The sequence below is a fragment of the Lucilia cuprina genome, chromosome 5, assembly GCF_022045245.1.
Source record: "Lucilia cuprina isolate Lc7/37 chromosome 5, ASM2204524v1, whole genome shotgun sequence".
Taxonomy (NCBI): Eukaryota; Metazoa; Arthropoda; class Insecta; order Diptera; family Calliphoridae; genus Lucilia; species Lucilia cuprina.
This window is the reverse complement of record NC_060953.1, coordinates 36,907,606-36,918,421: the sequence shown is the minus strand read 5'-3', so window position 1 is coordinate 36,918,421 and position 10,816 is coordinate 36,907,606. Positions and strand designations below refer to the sequence as shown.

Here is a 10,816-nt window from a genome sequence, read left to right as displayed (position 1 = left end):
CTTCTCTTGGAGCTATCAATGTAAACATTCGTTACACTATCTACATCTGATCTGAAAATACGTATAGATCCCACATACGATTTGAAACATAAAGAATTGGTCTTAAATTGCTTGGGCGGGTTAAAGGAAAGGAGAACGGAACGGAACAGTAATCTAAATAATGTTGTTATTTAATCCATTACCTGGTAATGAGTGGTCGTTATCAAAAACATTATTTAATTTTTTTTTTAAATGGGATTTGTAGCCAATTATCTGGAGAATTAGTCCTATTATCTAAAGTATCTATCCAACGTTTGTGGTTCAAATAATAGTTGATAGCAGTATTAAAAAACGACGATCTATACTTTTATGTAAAAACCCTTTCAAAAAACTATTAAATAACGTTGTAATGGAGCACTGGGTATGAGGAAAGACTAACGAATACAAAAAATATCTTTAGAGCCAGGTTTAAGCCCGGGGACGTCGGTTAAGCATATTTGTAACCAGTTATTTTTTTAACCTCGTCGAATAAAAATAATTTGTTATCCACCCTAAAAGTAAACACTTCCACATTGCTCCCACTTGACTGCTTAACGAATAAGGGCGGGTTTCTTACTCCTCAGTTAAACTAGGCTTAACTTGCTGTTAGATTAAACACGGAACAAATTTAGGCGGACTTTAACCGATGATTGTGTTTTCAGTTTTAGATTTAAGCTCAGTTAACTTTGTTAGTATTGCCAACTTTTCACTCAAAAACATAAACAATGAACAGCTGTTTTGTTGCAAACAATACATTTGTAAAATGGAAAATTTTGGAAAAATGTTAAATAAACATTTAAAACAATAATAAATAAAACAAAACAAATCAGAGAATTGCAATTTACCTAATATATTAAGTTTTTGTTCTTCCGAAATCATTGTTTTATTGTTTTTGTTAATTGTGTTTTCTCACTTATAACTTGAGTTTAATTGGCCAATTACACTCAGTTAAACTAAGATAATATTTAGCTTTACTGATAACTGAAAAACACGAAACATATATTAAACCAGGTTTAACCAAAATATGAAGATTATCTTTATGAGAAAAACTCGCCCTAAGTAAAGTTTTTGCTGGTTTGTAAAAAAAACACGAGTATGGAAAGCAACACTGAACTACTTTTATAACAGATTCAATAGCAACTTATTCACCGTCGCCTGTGGTTTGACGCCTGACGCACGAATTCTAAAAACACAAAAACGTACAAAACAGCTTGATATAAGTCAAACTCAAATAAAATGAAAGAGAACGATAAAATGTTTGAGTTTTAGTTTAGTTTTAAAAGCGACTACCTGAGAAATAGACGTGTTTTCTTCAACGTTTCATTTAAATTAAAAGAGAGCGTGGCATAAAAGAACCAAATATAAAATTTTAATAATAAAAATAAATACAAAAATTATTAAAATCATTATTAAATAAAAGAAGTGTTAATAAAAAGCAAACGAGTTTTTTTAATAATGATTTAAGAAAAAAATATTATCTCCGAAATTTTTGTCAGATACAAAAAGAATTAAAATAATAATTTTAATAATTTCTAAAGGTAAAATTAAACAAGAAAAATTAGTTTTTTTTTAAGAAGAAAAAAAAATTAATAAAAAACAAACATTTCAAAACTGAAACCAGTATTGTTTCGAAAACATTGAAAGGTCACTTGTTTAAACGATTTAGTTTCAGTTCAATACAGTTATTGAATATAATGTTAAAAAAACAAACGAGAATTATTTAAAATATTAACCAAAAAAATTTATATTTTTTGAGTGCTAAAAAAAAGAAGAAAACTATAAAACCCAAAAAAATAAGAAAAACCTGTATTGTATCTTAAAAATTATAAAAATAAAGCTGCAAGAAGAGACCCTGTGTAACATCAGCAAAAATTATAACAACAACCGCAGCAACAGCAGCCGCAGAAGCAGCAAACAACGTTCCAAAACAAACCCATCAACCTTCGCAGAATCTCACATTTTAACCACTTTTTTGAGATATTTTTATGTTGTTGTTAGTTTTTGCAAGTCGTCTAGTATTTAATGGATACGTACGGTTTAATAGTAAAACTACTGCTACACACTACGTTTACTTGCCACCAATACCATATCACAGAGGCCAGCAACACTGACTGCATAAATAAACACAGATACTAAAAGTATCTCGAATGTGTATCCGCATCTGTATCTGTGTGTGTGTCTTCAACTATAACAATTTTTAAAATGTTTGCAAACATGAGAATCGTGATCTAATAAACATAAATTTAATATTTTTTTATTTCAAAACTGAATAAATTTCTATAAATATCAATAACTAAACAGCAACAAATTTAAAAAAAAAGCCAATTCAAAACAATTTGAATAATTTTTTAATTAGTTAAAAGTGATGCTATTTTTTATAACCAATTAAACGAAAATTCCCCCAAAAATTTACTTAAAATAAAAGAGAAATTTTTCCTACTTTTAACTAAAGGAAGTTATTCAGTCATCGTCTAAAAAAAATACATACATGCCCAAAAAAAGAAAGTTAGTTTTTTATTAAATATTCATAATTTTCGGTGCAAAAAAAGTTAAATCATCCCATAAAAACATATTTATAAAAAAAGCTACAACAACAACAAAACCTCTACTACTCCCTATTTAAGCGCTACAAACCAGAAGAAGTTTTTTTTTTACAAAAAACACAATAACAACTGCCAGACTTGTTTTTTTCTGTTTTTTGCGAAAAAAACGTAAAAAAAGAAAACAATATTTCGAATATTCGTTCTTTTTCCGCTTCTCCGTATTTTTGTTTATCTTCTTTAACAATATACTACAACTGCCAACAATAACAACAGCAGCAACACAACACAACACAAGTCTAAAAGGTAAGTAAACCAAATGGTTACATGACTTAACCCTTAAACGTGCTTATAATAGCACATTTTTTTTGGTAGATGTATGTCGTCAATAGTAGTGTGTATAGAATTAGCACATTTCTTGGAGTCTTGAAGTGATCAAGGGCCAATCTTTAGGTGGAGGATTACTGATTAAATTAAAATTAATCCTCGAAAGTTGTTTTTTAATACTCAATCAGCTAATTTTGTTTGCTAGTTTAAGCGCCAAATGGAAGTGGTTTAAACTTCAGCATGAAATGCAAAAGTGTTAACAGCTGATGCCAAAGAACTTTTTTTTTTTGGGTTTTAATTAGGATGGCGGTGCATCAAGCACTCATATTGCCAGGTTATCACACGTTTGTCCAGAGAAAACCCCACCAACCGACCTATACCTTCATATAGGAAGTTGGAGCATCCGGACTTGATTTCATCAAAAGTATTAATGGTCTCCACCAGAAAAAAGATCCAGAGTTTTAATGGTCTCCACCAGTTTATATTTGAGTTTAAATGGTCTCCACCAGGTTATATCGTGAGTATTCTATGGTCTCCACCAATAAAAAACATAACCTCACTCTGAGGTAAAACGAAAGCACGCGTTTAATGGAGACAACGCATAACTTAGAACAGTTATACGAAGTAGTGCATTAAATTAGTGCGGGGTGAGAAGTAATTCTGTCGAAAGCCCAGCAACAAGCACAAGCCTGACCGTCCTTAAGAAATAAAAACGATGACGCGAGAGGTGTTCCCCAACTCAGACCTGAATTACAACTGCCAAAGAACTTAATACAATTTTTATTAAAATAAACATTTACAATTGTCTTCTACTTCTTATAAAAAATGCATAGTTTTAATAACAAACAGTGACGTTTTCTGTTGTTTTGTATTGCAACACTGCAAAGTTTAATCTTGTACTCAAAAAAGAAACATGTTTTAGTTTTAAGGACTTTACCACAACAAAATCGTTATTTACCCGTTAAGTAGACAAATAATATAGGAGCTAAGCATAAGTTCTTACTTTTTGGGTGAAAAACTTCGTACTTTTATGCTATGTCCGTTCGGCTGGCTGTCCATGTAAACATTGCGCGCAAGGTACAGGTCTCAATTTTCAAGATAATTGGATGAAATTTGGCCCATGGACGAAGCCTTTGAAAATGGTTAAAATCTCTCCATTACTTAGGTTAGCCCCCATATAATCGTACCTCCGAATAGGGCTTTTGAGCTTATAATTAAGTTAAAAGATCAATTATGTCAACAAAAGTAGTTTTATAGAATTTTAAATTACACTAATAATCGGGTAATAATCGGGCTTCATTTGCCCTTAGACACCGTACAAACTCCCCTTTAGAAAATGACTTGAAAGTCAAAATTCACTTATAAACACTAATAACACTTTTAAATTTTACATAAATAACTTAAAAATAGACGTAAATTCGTCTACCAACATTTATAAGGATAGGCTCATATTTACCCCTACTCCCCTTTGTGCCCTCTTGTATAAAATCTCTTATTTTGTCAATATTTCTATATTTTATTTAAAACCTTCTTATGTAGACTGGAATCATTATACGCTTTAGATAATTGTCTACAAATTCTAATCAAAAAATAATTAGTTAATGTTATTAAAACGGCCAGTCATTAATGTATGAAATAACTACATTATCTACAATACTAAATTTACATAATATTTACTGGTAGGTTATAAAATTACCTATAATATCAAAGCTCTAAGTTAAACATTTAAATTCCATTAAAATAATTCATACACTATATTTAAATTGACCGAGAACTTCATCTTACTATAATTACATCAAAATATTGGTATACAGTTAAAATATTATATTATGCATACTTCTATTATAAAACGATTTAGCGACGTCCGTTCAAACTGATGAAGCTAGAGGACACTAATATTGTCTGTTGATAATAGGCAAATGGATCTATGGCTTTATCTAGCCCCCAAACAAGTGTATTCCCGACCTCAACCCAGTAATACAGATGTAACAGAAATTCATTATAACCTAAATTTATAACTATTGACCCTACCACCTATGAAACCCCTCTTACAGAGAATTAGGAACCCAATTACTGTACAAGTGATCGAGTAAATTTGATCGTAATTTTCCGTTTAATTTCGATTAACCTTTGAAATCTAGTTCAACAATAGTTTAAAAATACCTTGTTCCCAAAATCATTAAATTTATAGAAATAACTCTAGTGCAATTCAATGCATATAAAGCGTTATTCTTGGTCTTATGATCCCAACACTCCTGCCCAGTCAGAAGAAAAGTCTTATTGAGTGTATTTCTTCTATATCGGTTCTTAGACTCAGCTATTAATGTGCATTAAGACATGTTCGATTTGTCTAAGAAAATACTGGGTTGTAAATGCTGTCTTCGGAACAATGTTAAACAGTCTATTCTGAAGTTGAAAAACTGATGAGATTTGTCTGTGGATCTCCATTGACTATTGATTTTTGTTAAATGCGGCCATCTCCGAGGTAATAAAGTTTAAAGGTGTTCAAAATTGTATACACTGACACTGTTCTAACATTTTTGGATTGGTAATAAGATTGTTACAAATTTCATTCATTAAATAATCTTTTAAATTTTGTTCTTACAAGATCAACAAACTTGAAACATTTTAAGGGTTTCACAATGAGAGTTAATTACACAGGCGGACAAAATTTGGAAAAGTCTAAACCCTAAACTGAATGGACTTTAAATTTTATAAATAAAGTTCTCTGCTCTGTTATATAGTCTAAAAGAGGGCTAAAATTGTGTTTCTTCTTCGATGATGTTAACACAGGCTTTAATAGGAGGGATGTACTTTTGATTCCATACGAAATTGAAATCGTTTATAAAATAAATTTATTAATCACACAGGGAGGCAAAATTTGAAAAGCAAATCCTAAACTGAATGGACTTTAAATTTTATAAATAAAGTTCTTTTAGCTCTGTTATATAGTCTAAAAAAGGGCTAAAATTGTGTTTCTTCTTCTATGATTTTAATTCAAGCTTTTCATATGAGGGATGTCCTTTAGATTTGATTCCAAATTCACTACATCTGTAGTGATTCTCAGGAAGTAATTTTTATGTTCTTGTTTTGGAAGTTATTAGACAGTAAAATTGCAGTATTATAGAATACAACTAGAATACAAAATATATCTTAAGTTTAAAAATAAAAATTTTGTTTTTTTGTTAGCTTCTTTGGAAGTCAATAAACATTACTTCCACAGAAGGTAAAAAAATTCTATTGGTGCTATTTTTGAACTGGTGATAAATATTATTCTTTTGGAAGTACTTCGTTTTATTTTTGCTGGGAATTCTTAAGAAATGTATATTTTGCCTCAGGGTTAATAAGTTCATGATCAGACAAACTCTAAAGAAGTTGTGCGAGAGTGGAAGTTTCAATTTAACACATAAATCTTGTTATTTTAACATTCTTCATACTTAGTTGATAAAAATATAAAGAAGTCGAATGATCTTGATATTCTAAATACTCTCGGTTTTACAAATAGAAACAAATATTTTATTAAGATTTCGCAAAAATGAGTCAGAGATCAAGATTTGGATAAAATTAATGATAATGAAATGGAGCAAAAACATTTATATGATAATTAGCATCACAAAAGAAATACTTTAGTATCAACTTTCTAATAAACGTGCTGTTGATCTTAAAGCATTTCAGCAACAATTAAATAACTTGAAGATATTGTCTGATAAGAGAATACTGCGTTTAGGGTTAAATCTTTTTAGGAAATATTTTATTAAAAGAAAAAGAAATTTTAAAAAAATAAAACGTGTTTTATGTGCAAAATGTTCAGTTTTATTATATTAATTATTATTTGTAATATTTTTATCTTTTCTTATTTCTCTTTTACTTAAAATAATAAAACGTTTGTTGAGAAAAATTTGTTTTTTTATCTTTCTTTTCAAATGACTTCTGGTCATCATAGATTTAATGAGTTGAATGTTTTTTTTTCTATTTTGTTTAACCGATGTTAATGGTTGTTTTTTACTTTAGTTGTTGTTATTGTTTTTATGAATTACAACTAATTATCTGGCTGGAACGGAGGCAATTCCATTCATTCTATTCATTTAGACTTGACTCTTAACATTTTTCTTTAAATACTTTTTTTCAAGTTTGATGTTTAACGGAAGTTTGATGTTTAAAGTTTTTTTCATTTTATTTTTTTTTAGTTAGTTGCCACAAATGAACAGTTTAATTCACACGCTTCATTCATAGTTTCTACAAAATAGAGGTTAAACTGTGTCTTACCAAAACAATTTAGTTGAAGTTAATTTTTTGTTATTTTTACCAACGAAATTAGTTGGTTAACTGCACGTAATTTGAAATAGAAACAAAAAATAACAAATGTAGGAAAAAAGCAACAACAACAATTGCTACTAACTGATATCAAATACTTAACGGACTGTTAAGTTTTATGTAATTAAAACTATTTTGTACAAATTAAAACAAACATTTCTGGTCTACTCTGCAACACTGGAAACCCACTAACACACACATTTTATTATTTTAAAGACAATTTTTAAATGTTGTTGTTGTTGTTGTTAAACAAAAATTAATAAGAAATTATAACAACATTTTTATTATCACGAATATTTAAATATTTTGTAAACAACAACTTTAGTTCGTTACTAGACAACTATTAGAGGAAACCGCTCAGAAACAAATACATTTCATTGTATCGTGTTCACAAGCCAAATTTAATCTTAAAGGTTGTTGACATTTTGAGTTGTAAGAAACAAAAAACAAAAAAAGGTTTTCGCTTAAACACGTACAAAATTTTTGAGACAAATATAACTTGTATAAATTTTTAAATATAAAAAAGTTTTGGTGAGTTATTTATGGATTCAAACTTTAAATATTTAGATTTTATTGCATCCGCTAGAAAACGTCTTCCGCATGAAAAATTTTAAATACATAAGGGTTACACAAGAATGGATCTTATATACACAAGAGATATATATTTAAGTATTATGTAAAATACAAAATGTTCTTTTTCTATATAGTATGTTGGGAGGACATTTGTGGGTACATAGAAACTACATCTAGTATTAGTATAAAAACTCTAACCCCTTTTGTACTAGTGCCTGCTGTTAGGTTAGGTTATGTTGATAGGAGGATGTATACTACATCAAATGCGAAGAAATACACCTAGGCCACTATCGGGCCTATTGTGCGCTCCAATTCATGAAAAACAAGTAAGAAGTTATAGTCGGGCGAGGCCGACCATACAATACCCTACACCTGTATACGAATAAATGTGATTTAGTTTTCACAAAACATTTAAGTTCCATTGTACCTTGCCTCAGATATACTAAAGCCATTTACTGTTAAAAAAACTGTGGATATTTAAGTAAAATTTTGATGGGGCTTTTTAGAGGGGCTAGGGTCAAATGAGGTCCTATAATTATTAGGTTTATCAATGTTATCAAGACTAGTATAGAACTTGGTTTTGCAGCTTTTTGTCGAGATACGAGCCCTAGGTGAAATAATGGACCGATGTTAACTATTTTCAATAGGCTTCGTCTAGAGTACCATAAAACATCATGTGTATTATCTCCAAAATTGCGACCTGTAGTTTGATTACAAGGTTTATAAGCTCTATTCGGGGGTTCAGTTGTGTGGGGGCTAGGTGAAATAATGAACCGATGTTAATCATTTTCAATAAGTTTCGTCTATGATCATGTGCCTAATTTTTTTGAATTATCTCCAAAAATTGCAACCTGGAGTTTGATTACAATGTTTACAAGCCCTATTCGGGGGTACAGTTGTATGGGGGCTAGGTGAAATAACCATTTTCAATAGGGTTCGTCCCTGGGACAATAGAAGATCATGTACCAAATTTCATTAAATTATCTTCAAAATTGCGGCCTGTATATTGACTACCGGACAGACGGACGGACATAGCTAAATCGACTCAGAAAATGATTCTGAGCCGATTGGTATACTTTAAGGTGGGTATAGGACGCAAAATATTATTGTGCGTTACAAACATCAGCACAAACCCAATATACCCTCCCCACTAAAGTGGTGTAGGGTATACAAAATTGTTCACTGAATATATTATTTTTTCATATTTAGAAACTCAGTTTCCTGGACGTAATTCCTAAGATTCTTCCAATCAGTGTTGGTCAAAAATGTTATTTATGGAATAACATCACTTCCAAGATACTTGGATCTAACTTCGACGAATACCTGACTGTGGCAAAGAAACTGCTCCAGAGTTTCACTGTCCTCCCCACATGCTCTACATTCGTCTGAATCCGTGGTTCTACCCACCGTTTGATTATTCCTTATGGGATTCTATCATTCATATCTTTAATTCAGCTTTTGTTGCGTCGAATGGTTTTGCGTGTGTCAGGTCCAATTTTGTATAGATGTGCACGTAATCCTGTGTGTCCACTCAGAATACGTACCATCATACTAACCTCAGACTTGTTCATTTTAAGGAGATTTCTCGTCTTGCTCTCATCAGGGTCACCATAGAATCTTTGTGGTTCTACCCACCGTTTCATTATTCCATGAGGCCTTATGGGATTCTCTCATTCATATTTTTAATTCAGCTTTTGTTGCGTCGAATGGTTATGGGTTTGTCAGGTTAACTACATCGAGCTCCCTTCCCTTTAAAGCTATTACATTCGCCCTTTCGTTGCCGACTACTGCCGAGTGGCCTGGTACCCATATGATGTAAACCTTACCTCTGGGAGAGTATTCAGTTAAAGCTTTCTTACAATCCAATACGGTCTTAGATTTAATTCTATCACCTGATATCGCCCTAATTGCCTTCTGGCTGTCGGTAAATATATTAAGCCCTGTGGGCGCCATATTTATACTAACCCAATTTACACATTCCGTTATTTCTCGTACTTCTGCCAGGAAGCTTGTGTTATGAATAGGTAAACGGTGGTATATTTCTGTTTCTGGGTCTTCAATATAAAACCATCTGTTTAGCAACGGAATCCTACTGGTATTTGCTCTAATGTTCCACTTGACCAAGACATTCTATCTGGGATTAGCGTTTCAAAGTTTCCGACATATTCTGTATCTGGTATGCGATCAGGCACGTCCGATGAATGTGTATAACCTTCCAATGTGTCCAGTATACATTGCTGACGTATCCTATAACCGTTTTTGGCCAGTTCGCCTAAAGTAAAGAGCCATTCGGCTATAAGCGCCACCTCATATCTTATATATGTTTCAATGGGTGGAATATCTAGCAACGTTTAAAGAGTCTTGGTTGAAGTAGTATACATGGCACCACTTATACCCAAGCAACATGTACGCCGAACTCCCTGCAGTAGTTTGATATTACACTTTTTGTCCAAAGCAGTCCACCAGATTAATGAAGCATAAGCTAGAATTGGTCTAATTACACTTTTATAAAGCCAATTTGTTATAGCAGGACTAAGACCACATTTCATGCCTATGGTTCTACTACATGGAAAGAAGGACCCCCTACTAAAGTGGTGTAGGGTATAACAATAACTTTAGAACGTAGTTTAAGCGCGGGAAAGTCGTGTAAGCACATTTGTAACCATTTATTTCTTAAACCTCGCCATATAAAAATAATTCGTTAATTACTCCAAAAGTAAGTACTTCCTCATTGCTTCAATATTACTTTCCTTATTACCGGGTAAGTAAAGCTTTTCTTGGGTTAAATCTATTTACCAAATATATTGACGATCTTAAAAAATGCCAGTAAAGCAACTATTTTTAACATTAACGAGTTTTATATTGACCGAAATCTCTATACTATATTCTTTTAGGAACGGCCTATAATTAACCGTCCCCACATAAAAAATCTCCCTCAGAAAAATAAGCAGAAAGAATTCTTTTTAGGATTTCATGAAGTTTGATCTATAATTGACCGATTTTTAGTAACGAAAATGCTGGTGGATTGGTAAATTGTTTCAAAA

At 31.4% G+C, this 10,816-nt stretch overlaps 1 protein-coding gene across 1 annotated transcript in view; it reads left to right on the top strand.

Annotated features, from left to right (window-relative positions):
* Positions 1 to 1,300: 1,300 nt before the first annotated feature.
* LOC111689876 (LHFPL tetraspan subfamily member 3 protein) overlaps positions 1,301 to 10,816 on the top strand; it is a 30,185-nt gene continuing 20,669 nt past the window's right edge. The window contains exon 1 of the mRNA XM_046952154.1: positions 1,301 to 2,864. The gene's annotated coding sequence lies outside the window, so the exon portion shown is untranslated. The remainder of the gene's footprint in view (positions 2,865 to 10,816) is intronic.